The 24,624-nt window shown below is 43.3% G+C and overlaps 1 protein-coding gene across 3 annotated transcripts in view; it reads left to right on the forward strand.

Annotated features, from left to right (window-relative positions):
• Positions 1 to 24,624, forward strand: part of ESPN (espin) — a 917,745-nt gene that overhangs the window by 27,434 nt on the left and 865,687 nt on the right. The gene's annotated exons all lie outside the window — the stretch shown is intronic.

A 24,624-nucleotide genomic window follows, 5' to 3' on the forward strand; every position in this document is an offset into this window, starting at 1 on the left:
AGCACTACGGCCCATATTTATACTTTTTGACGCTAAACTGCGCTAACGCAGTTTAGCGTCAAAAAGTTTTGCGCCGGCTAACGCCATTCTGAAGCGCCATGCGGGCGCCGTATTTATTGAATGGCGTTAGCCGGCGCAAGCAGACCGGCGCTGCCTGGTGTGCGCGAGAAAAACCACGTACACCAGGCAGCGCCGGCGTAGGGGGAAAATGGCGCATGGGCGTCTTAAAATGGGGCAAGTCAGGTTACGTCGAAAAAATCATCGTAACCCGACTTGCGCCATTTATTTTCGACGCCCATCCCCCATCAACATGACTCCTATCATTGTAAAGATAGGAGTCATGCCCCCTTGCCCAATGGCCATGCCCAGGGGACTTCTGTCCCCTGGGCATGGTCATTGGGCATAGTGGCATGTAGGGGGGCACAAATAAGGCCCCCCTATGCCACAAAAAAAAAAAAAAAAAATACTTACCTGAACTTACCTTAATGTCCATGGGATGGGTCCCTCCGTCCTTGGGTGTCCTCCTGGGGTGGGCAAGGGTGGCAGGGGGGGTCCCTGGGGGCAGGGGAGGGCACTCTGGGCTCATTTTGAGCCCACTTGTCCCTTAACTCCATCCCTGACCCAGGCGTTAAAAAGCGGCGCAAAAGCGCCGTTTTTGGCCACGCCCACTCCCGGGCGTCATTTTTGCCCGGGAGTATAAATACCACGTAAAGGCCTGGGAGTCATTTTTTAAGACGGGAACGCCTCCCTTGCATATCATTAACGCAAGGAAGGGGTTCACGCTAAAAAATGACGCACACTCCGGGCACTTTGGCGCCCGAAGCGTCTAACGCCAGAGTATAAATATGGCGTTAGTTGGCGTTAGTTCTGCGTCGAATTTGCGTCGAAAAAAACGACGCAAATTCGGCGCAAACGGAGTATAAATACGGCCCTACGTTTCTAATATTGCCACTGTCGGAAGGAAGGATCTACATCGGAGCTTGGGATCTGCAGATCAAGGCATGCGTCGGGGACAAGCCTTTAAAAATAGCTGGCTCCACAGTTGCTGAACCCAGTGGTTCTCTTTCGCACGCAAAAAGGCCTGATTTATACTTTTTTAGCGCTGCATGTGCGTCATATTTTGGACACAAAAGCGGCGCAAACTCACAAAATTCAATTGTATTTTGTAAGATTGCGCCGCTTTTGCGGCAAAAAATGATGCAAATGCGGCGCTATAAAAGTATAAATCAGGCTCAAACTCTGTGGTGTCAATCACCTGTTACCCTCAGGTCACTCACAGACGCCTTAACCTACTGAGCTATCCTCCCACCTAGTAGCAGTAGTGGATTCAGCAGGCTGAAGCATGTTTCCGGAAATCCTCTTTTCAGAGCACGGTGATTTGTACACAGCACTTATTCTCGATGAAAGAGCAGTGCGGTTTTATTCCAGTCTATATGTGAACGGCGAATCTCATGAGATGATGCAGACAGTGCTTCGGTGCATCGTACATCCATATGATTCATTGCTAGCCCTGACTGCTGCAATGTTTGTATTCGATGGTCGAGATATAAAGCGATGCTGCACATGCAATGCACATTTCACTTACATTTTTTGTGCATGGCGATTGTATACACCCTGCAGGCCAGAGATTTGAATTCCGACGTAGAGGAGCGCTTCCGAGATCGATATTTTATATTATGGTCCCATGTGTTGGTCAAAAGGACACCTCTTGATTGCGGTTGTCTGCTATCAGCTGTTATGTAAAAGCAAGTTAGGTTTCTACTACTACTATTACCTGTCAAGGTACATGAACAAAGGTCATACGTCTTGCATCATCATTATCAAACCACGGCCCCTTTGCACCAATGCATTTAGCCAGAATGAGTAAAACCCTTTAATACACCTAGGCCGTTGTTACTATAAAGAAAACATTATAAATGGACCTAAGAAATAATTCACGCTCGTCTGTTACCAGAAACTCTGCAGTTCTGATGAGAATAACAAAGTGTACTTATAAGGTACCTTACAATTAACAAATAAGATCAGTACCAATGTGCTTGACAAATAAAACGGAAAAGAGCTGCACTCCTCACATGCATCCAGAGAGCCCACCTGCATCCCTCAGGCCTACCTAGAGATCCCACCTGCACGCCGCAAGCCCTACAGGTCACTTATCTACATCCAGAGGTGCTGGCAACCACCAAAGCAGGGTTTGGAAGGGTAGCCCAAGGGCCAGGGTCCAGCAAACCAGGATCCGAGAGTCTCACCACTCTTACCTATTGGCAGAACAGAAAGGCAGGTGAAAGTCACCCGGAAGGACACCAAGACGCGGCCAAGCCACCATGGAGGTTATCAATAAAACAGAAGGAGAAGTGGTTAGAACACCATCCAATGCCTCATCCTCAGCCAACGTAGTAGCCCTTCCCCCTGGCAGGAGAGCACAGCCTCATGGCATACACATACCCAGGCCAGGAAGCATGAAAAAAAACCTAAAAGACGGAGACAGTCCGTGGCTCATCCAGGTCCTCATAGTACCATCCACACAGATGCACAGGAAGTGATGTGGGTGACATGCCCCATTATAGTCACCTGTTAATGGGGTTGCACCTGAAGGGGAAGATGGATAAGGAGACGCATTTTTTTCTTTTGTTTGTATTTGGTCACCTGGTGGTTGGCGAGACGTGGATACAAATCATGATTAAGGACTGACACTCATTCTGAAGGGCGCATGTCTGTCAGCATTAAATCTGAATTTCTCAGGCAATACACCTAGGGCCAGATGTAGCAAAGGGTTTTTCCCATTCTGTGTCAATGGGAAAATGTGTTCGTACATATGGCCCCTAGTATTCTACCTCCCCATCCCCAAATTAGGATGAGTCCTTATTTAGGATCAAACATTTAAGAAACAGTACCATTCTATGATCAACACTTGTAGCTATGAATGGGCAGTAGGTGGTTTTCGCAGAATTTGAGATGTGGGAGAATAGAAAGGAGACTTTGCCATATCCTTTGGTTTATGTTTTGCATATGTTATGTATATTTAATATGCTTTGCAAATTCTAACTTTCCCTTGTTAGACATTGAACTCTTTCCTAAACAAAGTGTAAAATTAGTGGCATATAAAGGTGTATGACGGCACAATTTCCTTTGATGAAGTGCTGAAGTCACAAATAGATTCCAGCTATTTGGGCTGCAATGTCATTGTTGTAGACACCAAACAACATATAATTTTAAGAATCTTGAAACAAATAGTACTTCCTCACTCCACCTAGATGCAACCTAATCTAACTATAGATCTAGATCATCTACACTCTATGGATTATAAGAAGACTTAACGTTTGTCTACTAATTGTGAGGAAATACCTCTTTTTGCATGTTCACCTCCACATTTTTCAACTGATGCTGCTGTTTTTTTAACTATGAGAGTGCACTGAGGCCTACTACCCAGACCTCAGTGCAAGTGTTCTAACCCCCTACAAAGTGCATGCCGAATTTGTTATTACCAATTGGCTACTACTTACACACTTTTAAGTCCCTAGTATATGGTATCCAGGGTACCAAGGCATGTAAGGCAGAGTGTCCACACAAGGCTGCAGCACTTATTGTGCCACCCTAAGTGTGACAAAGTGCAAAACGGCTCCCAGCCTGCCATTGCAGACTGGAAGGGCAGTGTTTACACTGCTTTTTCAACTTTGCCATTTGAACCAATGTCAAAGCCCCCCCTTCCTTTAACAGTGTGGGCCTAATTTAGATCTTGGCAGATGGAATACTCTGTCACAAACATGACAGATATCCCGTCCGCCATATTACAGTCTCCATAGAATATAATGGGATCGTAATACGGCAGACTGGATATCCGTTACATTTGTGACAGAGTATTCCCCTCTGCCAAGATCTAAATCAGGCCCTATATGTAACTCTCCCCTAAAGAAGCCATATGGCTGGGATCTGTATATTAAGTCGACATATATTTTATCATATGTCCTAGAAGCAACACGTCAAAATCATCATTTTCCTGTGGAAAAGTTAGTAGCCCCATTAGCTAACTCAGGGTAACCAGCTGCCCCCCCAGCCTTGCTAACTCCAGAATGGGACTACTTCAATGTAATACAACTTTTAGAAAGTTTCCACTCTGTGACCCACCTGGTCCAGTGGCCTCACACAAGCACTGGTCAACAGAAAGCTTTCTGCTGACCTGTGGAGATGTGTGAATGACTTCCAGTCTCAGGAACAATAGCAACCCATGAAAGGGTGAGGTGTTACCTCTCTATAGCAGGAAGCCACTTGTGGTGTTAGAAAAAAAGACGAGCTTCAAAGGAGAAGACACCTTTGGTGGACAAAAGCAATAACACTGTAGGGAGGTTGCCCTTTATTCAGGTAAACAGGCTGGAAAGAGGACCAGAGACAGTAGACCAATGCCCAAACAGTTTTTTCTGTGAGTGTGTAGCCCCCAGTTAGCCAAACCTCTAGGGTGGGCAATAAACCTCCTCACAGCCAAGGGAAGGTTCAGACATCTTGTGGGTGGCAAGAATAGTGCACCCTAGGATTGCCAAATGCCACACTTTGCTGGAAATTCCTCACCAGAAAGGGGGGGCTGGTAACCCATTGGCTGGTAGCTGAGGGGTCCCCTCTGAGCACTTTCCTGCATTAAATATGTCACCCAGGCACCCTGAACCTCAGATCACACTGGAACTGGAACAAGGACCGTAGAAGGATTGACCTGCTGTTCTTAGACCCACACAAATAGAGGCTGCAAGGTCTGCTGGACTGCATGTGCTACACTTTGGGCTAGCAAAGTTGACACTGTGCCTGTGGCTCCTGGCATGGGGAAAAGCCATGCATCAGGCCCAGACAAAAGCAGTGACTCCAAGGACCAGTTGGTTGATCCCCTGGAATCAGCTCCAGGAACAAAAGAGCTGAGGAACCCTGAACCGGCAAATTGGTAGCACCCGCAGAAGATTTGCAGCTACCTGCCAACACAAGAGACCAATCATGTATGGCTAAAAATTGCATTGAGTCAGCCAGACCCAGGAGTGTCATCAGAGTTCAGATCAGTCACTAAAGAGGGATACCAGCCTCCACCTAGACTTTAACTGTAAGCGCTGTGTCCGGAGACCAGTAGCCCAGAAACTGCAGTCCATGTACTGCCTCAAAGAGGACATTATGGGACCCCAAACTCGGGCCAAAGTTGCTCCACATCACCAGTGGATGAATGAATCACCATAAAGGCACCCACATAGACCGCACAGCAACATGGGTATCCTTGAGCATCTTTTCATCCTACATCCTCAGCATCAGGACCACTCCATTATAGTCTATGGCAGTTGTGTTGTAAAGTTGGGAACTGGACTGGAAAATGCTCTTGTGGCTAAGTAACTGTCCAGAACTACCCCATTTCCCCTCCGGAATTTTGTCCTGTTGTATTTGGTCACCCAAACCATGCCGGAGTATCCAAGCTAACGTTTACAAACTTTTGAAAAATTGACAAACTTTTTGTTGACCAATTGTTGTTTGAAGTTGGATTAAAAAGTGATAATATCTTAAAAAATCTGTATCTCCAGAAGCCTTTAGTGGGTTTTTCTCATGAAGGTCTCTAAAAATTCATAAAAGTATAATCTATTGTTATAAAATAAGGTCCTATTTTGTTCATGTTGTATAACGTTTTTATTCCATTGGTTGGCACTGTTAAATGCTTTACATTAAGTTCCTTTGTGCAAGCCTTGCTGCTCTTACGCCATAGCTACCCAGGGTTGTGCTTAAGGTTGTTCAAATGAGCATGACTCAGTCCAAGACTGTTTTTACGAGTGTATTGCATGGTAAGACTCTACAGCCATACCATATAATACACCCAAACCCTCACACTAATGAATGACCATCTCAAAGAATTGGGCAAATAATATCTTATGTTGATATCATTTTTGTCCATTAATGCTGTGGGAAACATGCTTGCCTATGCTACGTAGTAAGTTAACCAAGACGACTCAGCTGTACTGCCACTACCTATAATCTGAAATTCATGGTTTATTTGAGATAAACCTTACTGCACTGAAGAGTACTTCCTTAATAATGCATATTCTGTAAGTTTAAAGAAAGCTGTAAAGTATTTGTTTCATGGTCAAACTAATGTCGGAGAAACGTTTTGTTTAATAAATTATTAAATTTTTAAAGAAAAGGTGAAACAATGCACACAATATTGTGATAGATAATCAAATAGTTACCATGATTCTAAAAATGTACCTAATTGTGGATGCAACAATCATAAAAGGTAATAAGCATGGTGGTATGATTTAAAGAAGAAAAAAACTGAATTTCAATAATATTTTGTCTCCTGGCTCTAATAATTTCTTTACACCTAGTCTGGGTGTCATTGCCTTCCAACATTTTGCCAATTATTACAGAGTCATGATTTATAAATCTTTAAAATGTCACTAAATTCATCTGATTTAAAAGGCAAAAGATGTGATTTATAGAGGAAGACGTATGGAAAGAAACAGAATACATAGGAGACTTCTTTTTTTACGGGACCCAAGAGAGGATAAGAGTTTTACATTTAGGGCCTGATTACAACTTTGGCAGAGGGGGTTAATCCGTCCCAAATGTGACTGATATCCCGCCCACTGTATTACGAGTTCCATAGGATATAATGGACTCGTAATACGGCGGGCGGGATAGCCATCACATTTGGGACGGATTAACCCCCTCTGACAAAGTTGTAATCAGGCCCTTAGTGTGTGATAGAACAGTGGTTCCCAAACCTTTTTGGACCACGACCTACTTTTTAGAATGACAAACTTTTGTTACCCACATAGCTTTAGTGGACATGAGATGGGCGATTTATTTTAATGTAACTAAAACATCATGTCGTAGCACAATTTCATTTACAGACTGCACATTTTCCATTGAAATAGCCACTAAATGTGGACAGACATGTTGTTTTACAGATAAAACTATATTGCACACAAATGATAATGGCCCTCATTGCGTGTCTTGTGGTCTTAAGCCTCCCAAACACGCGGTGGCGGTCGGACCTCCGCGGTCATGGCGGTCCGACCACCACACAACGACCGTGGCGGAGCCGCCACTGTGTGACCGCCGACACCACCAGGTTTCTGCCAGTCGAAAGCCTGGCAGTCTCGGCGGTTGTAATCTGCATGCAGCGCAGCCCTGGGGATTACAACTCCCCAATCCGCCAGCCTTTTCATGGCGGTTGGATGAATTACGGGCAGTGGAAAGTGCGGCGGGTGCTGCTGTACCTGCTGCACCACCACATTGCCACCGGCTCGATTACGAGCCAGCGTCAATGTTAAGGCCCTATTTCCTGAGGGGCTGGCAGGTGGAAATGCTGTTTTCACCCGCCGGTCCAGTGGAAAACTTGTAATAGGGCTGCCGGTGTTCTGGCCACTTGGTGGTCAGATGGTGGTACGAGTTTGGCGGGCGGCTTTCACCGCCCGCCAAACTCGTAATGTGTGGAAGTCGGATTTCAGTGAACATTTATCATTTCTAAGTAAGTGGCTTGATTTGTTTAGTCCTTTGATCCAATTAAAATCTTTGTTTCCATCACATTTCAGAATTACAAAAAATGTGTTTCATGTTTGCCTTCCTAACTGCTGAATGTGTACAGATCATTTGCAGGCATTACATTTTACTGTCTCGTATAAAAAATTACATCCTTCAGCCTTTTCTTTGAAATACCTGTACCCCCAGCAAGATTGTCACATAATTCACTTTAAATTCCTTTCTCTGACTGCAGAGTTAGAGTGATTTGTAAACACCAATCTCCATGTTAAAAAAAACAGCCATTTGTCAGGAGGCATAGCCTGACATTTGACCTCTGTCTTTGAAGCTCAGCAAATGTGGCAAGATAAATATAGAATTTAAAGGCATCTTTATTGATTGAACTTTTTTTACCCATCAAGAGCCATCTGAGGAACAACCAGTGGGTTGTGACCCACAGTTTGGGATACACTGTGACAGATGTCTTGCTGTGGTGGGTGGTGTAGTCTAGGGCAGCAGATAAGGTTCTTATGTAGGTCTGGAAGAAATTAGAATTATGCCAGTGTAATTTTAATAATTTTGTTTTAATATAGTGATGGAAAGTTACCAACAATTAGTCAATTATGCTTGCTTGTGTAATGTAAAGTAATTTGGGGTAAAAATGCATCTCACAAGAGAAGAGTGCAAGTGGCTGCTGCTGTTAGTGTTCTATTGCACTTAGCACTGTTTTCTCAGCACAAAATGCATCCTATGGCCCATTTTGGACACAAGGGTGCATTTTGCTGTAAAATAAAATTGCTAAATGCGGGGTTATGCCCCTTGCATAGTTCTGGATATTCTCACATACTTTTACTGTAATTTTGCATAACTACACTACAGCAAATTGCATGAGTTATGCCCAGCCTTAGTATTTAGCTTGAAAACATATTGCACTTATCAGTAGGATCTGAGTTGTTTTTGACTCATAGAAGTAAAGTGATTCATTGGAGTACCTTCTTAACATTGTTGAGGTGCAAAGTTCACAAATTTCATTTAATGGCTGTTTGTGGATCATCCGTCCAAAGGATTTCCTCAAAGTAAGCTTTTTTCCATTATCTCTAAATGGCAAAGCACATTCAATTGGTCCTCTTGATGCTTGGTTACATAATACTTTGGGAATGGGATACGGACTATCAAAAGCCCTGCACTCACCCAATGACGCTGCCAGTAGTTATCGGGTTTACCTCATATCAAAAGCCCCTGGTTCAAACACATGAAGTCAGGGGTTGTACCTCAGCAATAGGGGAGCTAGTACATCAAAACATTTCTCTATGCAGATCCAAAGTAAACTAACTCAAGTTCAGGAGGCTTCCAAGCATCAAACTATTCTAAAAGGCTTTTGGTAGGACCAAAATGTATACCCATGCATGGTAGCTCTCCTCAGAGTCACTGCTATGTGACTGTACATTGAGTATGTACATAGACCTTATGACTCACATTCCTTACCAGCATCTTGTAAGCATAGACTATCAGTCAGCTCAGTCCTCATGGCCACCTTTGGAAGACCATTTTACAGGGTATCATTTCTGATGTGGGGTGCCATGACCCATAGATCTGTGCTTCATCGTTGTGGTATTTCCACTGATCCTAAGCCCATATGCCGTTTATCAGAGGACACTGTAAATACAGTGTACAGTCTGCTCATCTACCCAACGGACATAGGTTTATACGGCTCTTATTTTAATTAACTGTCTGCTCGATGATGATCATTCTAATTCTACGCATGGTTTAAGTAGTGAATTTCCATGGCAAAATAACCGGCTTCATGGTTGTCTTCAGCCCGTGGAGCGTTTGTAAGTGTCCATAGGCAACTACAATACCGTATTCCTAGTAATTCTGCTTAGTCAATCATCCTGACCTTTGTTTCTTTGTAGGATCTAATCCTTTAAGGAGTCATTCTCTACTTTGATTTTTAATCCTATTTTTTTCAATATGCATTGTTTCCATCTATTGATGTTTGGTAATATTATGGAAACTTGAGAAGCATCAAGAATGTAGCAACTCAGTCCAATCTACAATAAGATTCCGCAGAATAATTACACAACAAATGTGTCAATTCCAGATAAATCAATAAATCATCTCTCCGGGAAGGTAGAGATCACTGAGTGGGTGTAAATCAATTATCACACTGGCACTTGGAGACATGCCTTTTTTTAGGTATTTAATGTCACATGGAATTTACAAAGAACAATGTTTGAAAGAGCAGCTAAAGCATAAGCTTCTGTATACACAGGTTTGGTTGAGACTGGATTACAGAAACCATAGTATGGAAATGGAGAGGCTAGCAACCAGGAAGGTGCACTGCATAATTATTTTCTGTAAATTATAGATACTTCTATTTTGAGGTACAGAAAAATAATAAATTACTCAGAATCATCTGACATTTGGGCAAGCTCAAAAACGTATACAATCCCAGGTTTCCATGGATCACATTCAGCAATTTACCTTCTGTTACACATCTGCAAATAAACAAGACACATTTTGAAACAGGTACTGCTGAGTTATCCTTTGCCTGGATTTCTGAAGTACGCATCATACAAGATCGCAACAGTGGTAGATATGAGGTGTCCATCAACCATGTTTCATAATAGGACATAACGTAACACGTCAAATAAGCACACCAATATTTAAAAAAATTGACAGTATGATCCTGAACCACAACAGGAGACAAAAAGACAAAAAAATTATGATCAATCAACAAGCAAAAATAAATCTGGTTGATGGATTCTGTTAGTCACTCATTTAAATCTAAAATAAAAGGTTGTGCCTCACAGTATCAGTTTCCTTCAAATAACTGCTGCTAGCACAGTGGAAGATGTGTTGTTGCACCTGCCTAAGAAAGTTATACATTTATGTTTTGTTTTAAAGTACAGTAGCCAACTGAGGTGGCCGCTCTATACCTTCTTTCTTTCCTTTTTGACACCAATTGGGACTTATATATTATTTATATAAAATGCCACCGGCAAAGGCTTTAAGCTGATCAAAATACTTTTTCTGGGATGTGGTACCCTTCATGAAAATAACATAAATGAAGATCTTTCAGCAAAATGCTTGCCTTGTAGGACTCAGTCCTGGTGGAGTTAAAGAAGCCTTGAGCATCATGTTTAATTCAAGAAGCCTTCAATGTCTTCTTTATGAAAGAGCCGTCAGTGCTCATTCTTTCGCCTGCAATGAAGAACTGTTTTTAAACTTTCGTTACTATCTCCTTACAGTTGGTCTGGTTGTTTAGTTCACTGATCACTTAAAGGTGGCACTCGACAGTATCAAGCCACTAAACAAGTCAGTTAAGTAATTGATTAAATATATAAGGTTGGGCAACTCATCTATATCATCAAACAAGCTACAGCGCTCATGTTAGTGGCCTGGCAGTTCGGGATGGACTGTTCCCATGGGAAACAGGGTGGTCAAGACTGATTTGCATATGGCTGGGTCCCCACTGGAATGGCATAGTAAGCAAAATCGATTGATGGATTAAACCCAGATCTGTGACTGGGGGTAAATATTTGATTTGTTCTGCATTCCGTCCATCATCTGTTGTCTTTGCATTTGTCGCCCAAAGTGGGAAGGGTATGCCCAGACGTGGGTCCCGTGCTAGCTATGCCACCAGATTCAAGCTAGCCTGGCTGATATCCTGAAACTGGTCCCAGGATGCTTGTTTCTGGTCCAGGGAAGACTTGGCCTGGCAGTTCTGGCTGGACTGTTTCCATGGGGAACTGGGTTAAGACTGATTTGCATGTGGTTGGGTCCAAACTCGAATGGCATGGTAAGCAAAAGACTGATGGATCAAACCCAGATCCGTGACTAGGGGTAAATGTTTGATTTGTTCTACATTCCATCCATCATCTATTGTTTTTGTATGTTAGTGTGACAGCACAACTTATTAACATGAATAATCCTGGACCATGAACATGAACTATCTAAGAAGCTATCAGTCTCAGACCTTAGTATCTTCCTGGGCATCCTCACGGCTATGACATACAAACATGACATTCTCCATCCACCATTGTGAAATACTTTTCTCGAGAAGCATTTGCAATCCTTCCCAGCTTAATAAATCTCCCTTCACACAAGGCACCTTTTCTGATGCACTCAAAAACAACAAATTTGCCCTTCTGATGAAAGGGAACCTTGACCCTACATATGTTACCAACTATTTTCACAACACTCGCTTAAAGTTCCTCAAGAAAATACGCAGAAAAGTATTCAACTACAAGACCGATGCACTCACTGCCCACAAGGCTGACAGTTTTTTTTCAGATTAGCACTGAAGCAGTGGCTTTCCAAGTCAGGCACCAGGGCCTTCAGATCACCGATAATGAAGATCCTTGATCCCTGTCTCTGCTAGATGTTCCTGCACAATGCAGTACCATTAACAATCAAGAGTTACCTGTACTCCAAATACATCACTATATCTGGAAGTCTAAACATTTGAGAGAATCCACAGACTTAATAAGTGCCTTCCCCTCACCCAAGCTCAAACATCAAATAACTGGCTAAAACTGAGTGCAATAGAGTCTGAACTCATCCTTATTGCGAAGAAAGCAGAGAAGTATGAATAGCTCTCCTCCATGAAGCTTGACTGATTCACAGCATAAATTTCTGCAAGTTCAAAAAACTGATATTCATTATAAGTAATGACCATGGCTTAGCAACTCATGTCAACAAAAAATCACTGACATCAGTTCTGACATTAAGCCATTAGCTATCCTTTCCATACAGTATTGATTTTTGTCTGTCCGGCTTAGCCTTCAGAACGAACAAAAAAGCATTGGTCTTCTACCTTCTACTATACTACATGTGGCAGTGCCTGACTGCCCAGGCTCTATTGAAGCGTGCTTTGCAAGTCTCTTTTTGTAACTCTTCCCACTCCTGTATCACGAGAAGTATTACAGTCCCTTGGTGTACTTGATTTGCTTTTTAATATTTGTATCCAACACATACAATTTCCTGTGGAATCCCCAAATCAAATTCCACAGCTAAAATCTTTATTATTGACTGGTCCTCATCACTAATTTAGGCCTACTGTACTGAGCATAAGTTTTTCTACGAGGCAACCATCAGGTACACTGTATAAAAGTACAAATGTATGCAAAATTACAGTTGTCAGAACCATATAAATCCCCCCGTAAGAGGGCCTTAAGAAATTATTACATTCTAAATCTATGCACAAGCTTTGTTCAAGTAGGTCATTGACACCAAAGCACTTGCCTATTATGATGCTCTGTGAGATTCCATTTAACAAAATACCTGCCTAAAGTCTGTGACGACAGTGTAATAACAATCCACCATTTAAAGCCTATTGCCTTTAACACATGCTTTTCACAATAAATGAGTTAGGCCTACTGGCTTTCCCATACGTTTTTATCCTAAATAGATTAAACCTATGAAATCTGACATATCTTTTCCAAGTGACTCACTAAGGGCTATAGCTTTTACCATTGGCTTGGAATCATAACAAAGATAGGTGTACTGAAATGTGCATACGTTAGCAACCATCATGCTCAAAGTCATAAAATTACAAATATCTACAAACTTACCCTTGACAAAACAATATACAACCCCTCTCAATAGGGTCTAACAAGGTTTATCACAATGAAAATCTTCTCCACCAAAGGTTTATCACTGGCCATGATGAACACCAAAACCCTTGCCTCCTATGGTAATCTTTGAAATTTCATGTAACAGAATACAAGCCTACATCCTGTAATACAGATGTTTGCCTACAAGAGGAGCAGAAATATCAGAGATCATGTAGTGCAAACATATAGGGAACCTCCCAAACCACAAACCATAACTGAGGCATGGGGGTTACCACCCATTAGGGGCCATTTCAGGTGTGGGAAATGTCAAGCGTATACATTCACATTTGACACAAAATGAATTGAAGTAGCAGATTTACAAAGTGAATTACTTGATTGTTCAAATTACAATAGCAGGAATGTAATTTATGTCATCATTTACCCATGTAACAATATATGTGGGCAAAACAACCCAAATGGTCAAGCATAGAATATGCCAGCAACGAAGCAGAATAAGGTGCCATACCAAGGGAGCACAGTTGGTCAAACATTTCACAGAGTTCCACTATTCAGAGGCTATGATAAGATGGTATGTAGTGGAAGTGGTCAGGCTTGACTCTACGGGTGGTAATTTGAACAAACTGTTCAACCCTCATGAATGCAGGTGGATGGATCACCTGAAAAGTGCAACCAAAGGACTTAATGATGTTTGTGAACTGAGAGCCATGGCTACAATCCTAAGCAAAGTATAAAGATGACGTGTAATATTGAGAGCTGATTTCACTTCTCTACAGTGCTGTATGTGTGTATGCAAGCCATGCATACATGTGAACTTACTTTGGTTTGCCAATTGTATTCCAGTCGTGGATGTTAAATATGGATTTTTATGTACCATTCTCTTTTGTGACACCCTCTTACATTTTGACATCCATCCAAATTAAAGTTCAGTGATTCCATACAGGTTTCTCATCATCAGGAATGAGCCTTAAGTCTTTACTATTGAATACTACTAAAGAGGTTATGTTTGTAGCTATGAGAAACCGTGCCTCGAACACTTGTTGATCTGTTATATGACTATAACTTGGTATGCCTCATATGGACCCACTAGGTTCTCCACATAGAGATACCTTTGTGCGCTAGGGCTACTCGATACCTACGCGTTACTATTAGCTCATACAGACCCTATATGGACTACACACAGGCCATAGATATATAAGGTTCAAAGAGGTAGTGAGGGTCTACACATTTCCAGTTGGGACACACAGTTCCTCTATGATTATACCATCCAGTAGACTAATGTGAAGCTTTTTGATACTTTTGTAATATTGCTACTGCCTGAGGTTCACCATCCTTTTGCTTTGCGACCATAATTAACTGTGTGGGTGTTCCTCACTGGGAATGGAGGTTGACTGGTATGATTACTTATATACAATGATCATACCACCTCTATATCTTTTTCTTCTTCCCCATTCCACCACCCTGGCCCCCATTGCCCCTTTGCCCATGCATCAGGTAGTTGAGAGACATCTGACTATGGGCACTGAGCTAGCACGTGGTGTCTGTACCTAATATAGACGACATGGTTGACGGGCTAGGTGTTCCCTTTCCATGACCCATGCGTTTATGGACTTTGAACAAGCTCATGGAGTCTCAATCTAAGATGGCCACCATAGTTGACAGTCTAGTTCCGCTTTCATAACTGCTATGCTGCGTGCTGAGTCTTAGCTGATTTGGATGTACTGGGAGAGGCTGTGTGCCCTCTCTATACCACAGAAGTAATCGGTGTTGGAAAGCACAGAGATTCTTTTGGGAACCAGTGTGGAGGTGAACTAATCTGTGGTGGAGGTTGAATTTGGGGCCCCTCTTTTAATGCATGCTTGGACAAATAGAGATGCATTACATGGGATTATGCAGCATGGGACACTGGTGACCAAGATATGTAGCTTGGTGGGGCAGAATGTTTTATAGCGGCATACCACAGTATACTTTTCATCTCATGGTGCACAGATACATGTGATATGGTGACTCTGGACTTTCAATGCACATGATTCAATGACTCTGGGTGTTCTTTATTATTTGGTTTAGTGCACAAAGTTGATTTGTTATGGTGGATGTTTCTCCAGCACCATATAGGTATGAGAGCCGTTTGTCTGACTTTATTCGTTCCTCGTGGCAGGTTACTTAGTTGCACACAAGTTAGTTATGGTGTCTACACAAATAATGGTACTTCTGAATACGACATAAGGTGACTTTATTACAGGAAAGAATTTTGATATTTATAAAGAAGACCTCCATATTGGCAAGTCATATACAATTGAGAGGTGTGCGCTTTTTCATATAACTATTTGGTAGTGTATAAAAGGAATAGGTCCATGAGGTTAAAAGACATTCTTATATATTATTTTTTCGGTGTCTGGTTAGGCAGAATTTGGTCCTAAGGAGACCTACTATTTGTAAGACTGTGAGGCGAAATGTTGATAGTTTTGTGGGAATCTTCAGCAAAGGTTTTGTTTTCTGGAACAGTAGTTAGGCTGGACTGATTTGTTTGATTTATAAATACCCACTTTGTATATATGTATTATATGTTAATTACCACACTATTGCACACTGTGCTGCCTGCACATTTTTGATTTCTTTATCAGCACCACTAATGAAAGAATACAATACAATTGTGAGTTTTGTATATGATATAATATATAGACATGGATTTTCACCTCATTAGATGATTGAAGTCAGTCCCACAGAACCATCTTTTCTTTATTTCATAGCTTGCATCACAGTGCGAATAACAAGCCACCACTGAATGCTAATTGGTTTTAATAAATGCTTTTCACTATAAATAAGCCAAGCCTATTGCTTTTCTCACAATGTTTTATAATAAAGAGAGCACACATATGGCTTCAGACTTAACGTTTTCCAGCGAACCAATCAGACCTCTACCCTTTATCAGTGGCTTGTCACCATAACCAATTCAAGGTTACTGCATTGAGTGTATGTTTTCCAACAAGGCAACCACCAAACATGCAGCTACAAAGTTGGAATTGTAAACAATGTTACAGTTGTCAAGGTGAATTACTAGGTCTTCTAACATACATTATTGTACTGCTAATCTTTTATCCCAGTGGTTTGTCAATGATAGTAACTAACTGTAAAAACGTTGCCTGCTATGGTAAGCTGTGAGATTTCTTGTAACGAAAATACTTTATTGCAGATTTATATAGAGTAATAACAATCTACACTCAAATGGTAGATTTAACATGTTTTTTTCACAATAAATAAGTTAGGCCCACTGACTTTATTGTATCTCTTTTCATAATAAACAAATCTACCTTTTAGCTTTGATCATTGGCTTTCTACACAACCAACAAAGCCCTGATATATTGAGCATAAACACATGGCAACCAGAGAAGAACAAACACCATAGTTACATAGTTATCTAGAAGAAGTTGTTTATTGGCATCACAGTAGCATTTGAATGGCCTTGAAGGGCAAGCTCCATCGATCTTACTGTCATATGTGTGATCAAAAGGTCAAACAAGGTACCTTTGCTTGATAAAGCACCAGGCTTAAGCAGCTTGATAAATGATCACAGCTGTTTGGAGGGTAAGCACTCTTTGTGTGGAAGCACATACAACTTGACAAATCAAATGCTGAACTCAGATGAACCAACCCCTGGGTGGAGCCACAGTCCATCTCTGTAGTTCTTCTGAAAACTCTTTGGGCCATATTTATACTTTTTGACGCACAACTGCGCCAACTCTGTTGTGCGTCAAAGATTTTAACGCCGGCTAACGCCATTCCAAAGCGCCATGCGGGCGCCTTATTTATGGAATGACGTTAGCTGGCGGAGCTGACTGGTGTGCGTAAAAAAAAATGACTTACACCAGGCAGCGCCGGCGTAGGGGAAAATGGAGCTTGGGCGTAAAAAAATGGGGCAAGTCAGGCTGAGGCAAAATTCTGGCCTCAACCCGATTTGCGCCATTTATTTTGACTCCCAACCCCCATTGAAATGACTCCTGTCTTAGCACAGACAGGAGTCATGCCCCCTTGCCCAATGGCCATGCCCAGGGGACTTATGTCCCCTGGGCATGGTCATTGGGCATAGTGGCATGTAGGGGGGCACAAATCAGGCCCCCCATGCCACAAAAAAAAAAAGAAATTACTTACCTGAACTTACCTTAAGTTCCCTGGGATGGGTCCCTCCATCCTTGGGCGTCCTCCTGGGGTGGGCAAGGGTGGCAGGGGGTGTCCCTGGGGGCATGGGAGGGCACCTCTGGGCTCCTTCCGAGCCCACAGGTCCCTTAATGCCTGCCCTGACCAGGCGTTAAAAAATTACGCAAAAGCGGCTGGACGTCATTTTTTTTGACCCGCCCACTCCCGTGCGTCATTTTTGCACGGGAGTGTAAATACGGCGTACATGCCTCGGAGTCATTTTTTAGAAGGGAACGCCTACCTTGCATATCATTAACGCAAGGTAGGTGTCCACACAAAAAAATGACGCAAACTCCAAGATCTTTGGCACTAGACGGGTCTAACGCCAAAGTATAAATATGGAGGTAGTATTGCGTCGGATTTGCGTAAAAAAAAACGACGCAAATCCGGCGCAAACAGAGTATAAATATGCCCCTTTGTTAATATCGTAAGGTCTGCTTACAGCTGCGCTATCAAGCCTGAGTAAAGAGGATATGATAGTTTCTTATTAAAAGAGAAATTTTGAAACCTGAATGCACAGCACAGAATATTTTCTAGATTTTAACAAGCATCCTCTGGGGGCACGAACAGGTCCCTTAGAACCTCAGATAATAGTTAAAGAGTAGGCTCTAACCACTACTGTCACAGTGGGAGTATATAGTTGCACCCAGACGACAAATCTAAACATCAAGCATAGTAATAGACAGTTTCTCTGGCCATAACAACAGAGAGCAGACTTTGAAAGAAACTCCTTATGAAATGTCTAGTTCATTTCCCTTTTGAGAATTTTTCATTTCTGTAGGTATGGCAAGAGACATTAGGAAGTGAAACAGATACTGAGCTCTACAAATCTACTGAGCCATCCTGACTCTGTTATGTCATGCAGATGTATAGAGTGTACTATCAAAAAGAACAAGTGATGGACAGAATGCTGAACGATGTCAGCCATCGTGTTTTTGCTGCCCAAGCCATTCCAGTTTGGACCCAGCCATATGCAAATCAGTTTTGACCCTGTTCCCCATGGGAACAGTCCAGCCCGAACTGCCAGGCCCGGTCTCCCCTGGACTGGAAACAAGCATCCGGGGACCAGTTTTGGGGTTTCACCTCTCATCAGCCAGGCTTGCTTGAATCGAGTGGCATGGGAAGCACAGGACCCATGTCTGGGCATACCCTTCCCACTTACGGTGACAAATGCAAAAAGAACAAGTGATAGACGGATTGCTGAACAATGTCAAACATTCACCCCCAGTACAGAGATCTGACCCTAAATCCACTGTTTTTTTGCTGCCCATGCCATTCCAGTTTGGACCCAGCCATATGCAAATCAGTCTTGACCCTGTTCCTCATGGGAACAGTCCAGCCCAAATTGCCAGGCCAGGTCTTCCCTGGACTGGAAACAAGCATCCTGGGACTGGTTTCGGGGTTTCACCCCTCATCAGCCAGGCTAGCTTGAATCCAGTGGCATGGGAAGCACGGGACCCACATCTGGGCATACCCTTCCCACTTAGAGCGACAAATGCAAAGGATTGCTGAACAATGTCAAACATTCACCCCCAGTACAGAGATCTGACCCTAAATCCACCGTTTTTTTGCTGCCCATGCCATTCCAGTTTGGACCCAACCATATGCAAATCAGTCTTGACCCTGTTCCCCATGGGAACAGTCCAGCCCGAATTGCCAGGCCAGGTCTTCCCTGGACTGGAAACAAGCATCCTGGGACTGGTTTCGGGGTTTCACCCCTCATCAGCCAGGCTAGCTTGAATCCAGTGGCATGGGATGCAGGAGACCCACGTCTGGGCATACCCTTCCCACTTAGAGCGACAAATGCAAAAAGAACAAGTGATGGATGGAATGCTGAACAATGTCAGACATTCACCCCAGTACAGAGATCTGGGCCTAAATCCATTGTCTTTTTGCTGCTCATGCCATTCCAGTTTGGACCCAGCCATATAGGGTCAAGACTGACCCATATGGCTGGGTGAGCAAAAGAACAATGGATTAAACCCAGATCTGTGACTGGGGGTGAGTGTTTGAAAAGTTTCAATACTCCGTCCATCATCCTTTTGTGTTGCTAGAGTGCACTATCACCTGGGAGGTTATCCTGGTGTTGAGAAGGCATGCCAAACCTAGGGCCTAATGGGACTACTCGAAAATCCAGGTTTTCAGCTTTTTGCAGAGTTCAAGAAATGAGGAGGAGACTCCTATGTGTAGGGGCAGGTCATTCCAGAGTTTAGTAGCGATGTGGGAGAAGGATCAATCGCTAACTCGGGTTTTCCATATGCATGGGATATGTGCAAGTAGGAGTCCGGACGAACAGAGGTGTCAGGAAGGTTTCTGAAAGTAAATGCGATCGTTGAGATATGCTGGGCCTGTGTTATGTAGTGCCTTGGTAGTGTGGGTGAGGAGTTTGAAATGTCCTCATTAGTGTATGGGGAACTATGAAGCTCCTTCAGGTGTGGTGTGATGTGAGTCTGGTGTGGAAAATTGAGAGTGATTCAAGCCACAACATTTGAATGGTCAGTAGCCTTCTTTGGAGTTCTTTGTTGGTGCTTTCATAGAGGATGTTCCAGCAGTCCACCTTGCTTATGACAAGGGTGAGAGTGATGTTTTTCAGGGTGCTGATTAGGAGCCATTTGAAAACCTTCCTCAGCATCTTCAAAGTATGGAGGCATGAGGTGGTAATAGCATTGACTTGGGTGGTCTTGTTGAGTTTGATGTTAATGATGATCTTGAGTGTCTTGTCGTGAGTGGTGGGGTTCTGTCTTAGCTGTGTTGGCCACGAGGTGGAGTTACACGGAGAAGTGCTCTTCCTGAAGATCATGATTACAGTCTTGTTGGTGTTCAGCTTCAGACAGTTGGTCTTCATTCAGTGGGTGATTTCAGTCATGCAGGCATTGAACTTTATTTGGGTTCTCAGTGCCTTGTCAATGAGGAAGAAAATCAGTTGTTTGTCATTGGCGTAGTAGAGGATGTTGATGTCATGAGAGCAAATTAAGCTGGCTAGAAGGATAATGTATGTGTGAAGTGGGACGGACTCAACAAGGATCCTTGCAGAACTCTGCAGATGAGGTCAAGTGAGGAAGGAGCAGATGTATCGGAGTGCGTGTTTTTGGATTCTGATGTTTTGTAGATTCTGAATAAGGATGGGGTAGGAGACCATGTTAAATTCTGCAGAGAGGTCCAGGAGAGTCACTGTGTCTCTCCTGTCCAGAATCATTCAGATGTAACCTGTGGCAGCAATGAGAGCAGTTTCTGTGCTCTTGTTGGATGTGGGTTGAAGCTGATGTAACTGGCAGTGGTTTTGTTGCTGAAGAATTGGCAGGTTCTTGCAGAGTTCCTGTGAGGGGTTGATCAAGTTGGAGGCAACCCCTGGTTAGTTAAAGTACTTCCCAATGGCCCAGATAATTTGATGGTAGCCCCTCAGGATGGATTTGAATGTGCTCCTGTCTGCATTGTCCTGGCTCATTCTCCATTTGACCTTCAGTTGTTTACAATAGAGTTTCATCAATATGAGATTCTCCATGTGCCAACTGGTCTGGGGTCTAGCTCTAGTTGTATTGCTGTGTTTGATGGAGGTCAGGGAATCAGCATTGGAGGTGATTCAATTGTTGTAATTCTTGAAGTCTTTGGGGAGGGTGTTGCTATGTTCAGGTTGATGGGTATTGAGAGTGGTGTTCCAGTCCTTGCCAAAAATGCTGTTCGGTTTCTATGGGCTGGCTTGGTAATGGTGCATGTGCATTGGACCAGGTCAGGGATGCTGAACTTGATGAGGTTGAGGTTGTGGTCTGCCCAGGAGACTGGTGTGGGCTTGTTGACTTTGGTGTTGTTGAAAGTGATGAAAATTGTCCATCAACACGGGTAGGTGTCCCTTTACTTGTTTGGTGCCACCGAAGCTTCCAGGGTCTCCAATGAGTGCTTTTGAGTTGGGATTGGCATAGTCTTCGAGGTGAAGGTCAAGTCCCCAAGTAGGATGCAATTGTTGCTAACATCGAGGGTGAGTGATGTGACAAAGGGCCTGATTTAGATTATGGCAGATGGAATACTCCGTCACAAATGTGACGGACATCTTCTCTGCTGTATTGCGATCCCCATGGAAAATGATGCTATTGTAATATGGCGGATGGGATATCCGTTCTTGTTTGGAATGGAGTATTCCTTCTGCCACTATCTAAATCAGGCCCAAAGTCTGTAATGGTATAGGTGAATTTAGTGCCTGGTGGTCTGTAGATGAGAGGTCCACTTAAGGTGAAGTTGGCTATGAGATGGAGCATGAATGAGAGATGTTCCATGTTTGAGGATGACTGGTCAATGGAGGTGGTGCAGCTGATGGCACTCTTGTGGATGACTGTGATTCTGCCTCCGGGCATGAAATGTCTGTATTTCGTGGTGATCTTGTAGCCAGGGAGGATTTCTGTGGAGATACCATGTGATAATGTGTGGTTTAGCCACATTTCCATAAGGAAAAGTAGGTCTGTGGTGTTGTTGAGCATCAGGACCTTGGAACCCTTCCTCCTGCCAGGGGCATGAAGGAGGTGATACAGTTGTCAGTAGACTGTGGCAAAGCATGCATCCAATGCAGGGGACTACAGTAAGCAAAGTACATATGTAATCGTAGAAAGAAATGTGCAGGTACATTTAATCCAAACTTGAGCCTCTTGGGTGTTAGTAGTCAATGTAAATGAGCTGATTCACAAAAACATTTATGAGTAGTACTATAGGAGTACTCTTTCGCGTACTCTTACATTCATTTGTGAATCACCCCCAAAATGTCCAGCCTATTTGTAAAAGTGCAAAGAAGGCAAAGTCCTTCCTATATAAACTAATTGTTTATAAATGTTCCCATTCTAGTCCCATTTTAGATGCTTTTGTGCCAATTCCTGAAGGTTTGTAAGGGTACTTAAAAGACAACTAGGGGGTACTACGTTACGTACTCGATAATGCCTCTGTGAATATGCCCCAAAATCGGTAATGTTGAATGCCCTGGTGGATGGGGCTACGGGAGAAATGCAGGTTACACAGCCAGTCAATGCCTTGCCACCTCACAAGGCTACTTACTATCTGTTTTAGACAACATTAAGGGATTGACTAAAATGGAAAGCAGAATTCACATTGCTAGTTGTACGGGTGTTAATGGTAAGCAGCACATGACTGCTCCCTCCTCACAAAATGACTTCATTAAGGAAAAAAAGGAAGAAAAAAAAAGGATGGCAGGCATGGCAACACCATCAGGCTGTATTTTGGCCATCTCCTCATAGATAGTGCAGACGAGGTCTAGGGCTAGTTAAATGCATAGTCTTATATTTATCCTTTTTTGTCAATTAAAAATGATAAAAAAAACTAACATTTAAATAAAACCTTGAAAACTGAGAAATGGCTTGCATTTCTCAGTAGAGACGAGTTCCTTGCTAGAAAGACACTAACATAATGTATTGCCATCTGTTAACTAATCGTGTTTAAGTAGCTGTACCAAACTCTCCAAGCCTGTACAATAAATTGTGATAAGCAAAAACACCAAAGAGCTTGCTGATTAACAAAGCAGTACAACACCTATGCCAGTTTCCTGTGCCTACTGACTTGAAAAGTGCTACGACCATTTTCTCCAGACAGAACAAGAAATGAGTAATCGTTTCAGTGGCATCACTACAAAAGTAGCAGGACTCAGAAGAAGGATCGTTGCTACCCCCAAATCCTAGTCATGGCAGCTGCTGGGAGGATCCAGTGGGGCGATTTCATAATCAATGGTCTATGCTCGCAGGCCTTGGATCCCAACCATCTGATATATGGTGCTCTGACATTGTCATTTTTATCCTACTGAAACTGGCAGCTGTGAAGGAGTTGAGACATGGAGCATCACCTATATTTTTTTAGCAGGTCCACACCAGTCTTTATTTGAGAGAACGTTTCCACAAGCCCCAATGAGACAAGGTGAAATGTATGTAAGAACACCAGGGAAGACCTTGAGTAGGAGTCAGCCAACAAGTCACTACGGTCTTCATGACGTGGGTCATGTGCTTCGAGCTCCAAATTTGAATCCAATAAATTTGAAGTTAAATGGGACCATTTCTGAAGCGTGTGAGAAGCGGTTTCAAAAAAATATTTTTGCATATTTATTATTAAAAAGGTGCAAGGAGCACAGATTATTAGACAAGTTAGTAGTATATTTATAACGATTGCCTGGGATAATGTTAAAGGAACACTGTGGTTTATTTGGGATTCGGTTAGCAAAAGGTCAAAACACATAGGAGCTGGGTTGCTGCAGCAATCCCCCAGAGATAAAGGATGCTTCACAGACAGATCCACTCTCGATAAAGTTCTAAGGACCAGGCATAATGGTGACCCAAGTCTAAAGGTGTTATCATGGAGTGTGGCAGGTGTGTATACAATATTTACCGCCACACCTGTCCTATGTGTATGTATTACTTTCATTTTCTGTTATGACAATATACCTACCAAAACTACCAATTTAGCCTAGGTGTTGAATCTTAGGGGGCCATACGTACGAAGCTGTTTTGTGATGGCAAACACGGCTGTTTACAGAATCATCAGTTTGCCACCTGCAAAATGGCTTTTTGCAATGCATGCAAAACCATGCTGGTGATCCCTACCACGCCGCAATTAGGAAGGAGCGTCTTTTCTTAATTATGATATGCTCAACACTTAGATGTGAGATAAAGGGGAACACTGATGACTTCTTAGGTCTCGTGAACCCATTTCTGGCACCAGAACAGTTAGAGCACCCCTACATCATGAAGTATAACACTAAAATACTTAGGGGGTCATTATGACCCTGGCGGAAGGCGGAGAAGCGGCGGTTAGACCGCCAACAGGCTGGCGGTCTTTTTTTTTGTATTATGACCATGGCGGTTACCGCCATGGTCATCTGCCGCTTCACCGTCCCGCCCGCCAGGCCGGAGACGACCGCCGGGCTGGAGACCTCGGTCTCCAGCCCGGTGGCCGTCACTATACCACCGGCGGTATTTTGGCCCGGCTTACCGCCGTGGATTTCCTGCGGTTGGAACCGCCATGAAATCCATGGCGGTAAGCACTATCAGTGCCAGGGAATTCCTTCCCTAGCACTGATAGGGGTCTCCCCCACCCCTCACCCCCACCCCGACTCCCTCCCCTACCCCCCCACCACCCCTGCCACCCCCCAAAGGTGGCAGGGCCCCCCTCCCCACCCCGACCCCCTACATCACATAACTCACACACACACGACACGCACGCAGGCACCACCAGCACACACCGACATACATTCCAACATACACGCACACATCCATACAGACATACCCACAGACATACATGCACTCATTCCCAAAACACGCAACACCCCCGCAAGCATACACGCACTCACACACCCCCTCTACATACACAGACGCACACCCCCATGCACCCACACAACACA

Source organism: Pleurodeles waltl, chromosome 6 (assembly GCF_031143425.1).
Source record: "Pleurodeles waltl isolate 20211129_DDA chromosome 6, aPleWal1.hap1.20221129, whole genome shotgun sequence".
NCBI classification, from domain to species: Eukaryota; Metazoa; Chordata; class Amphibia; order Caudata; family Salamandridae; genus Pleurodeles; species Pleurodeles waltl.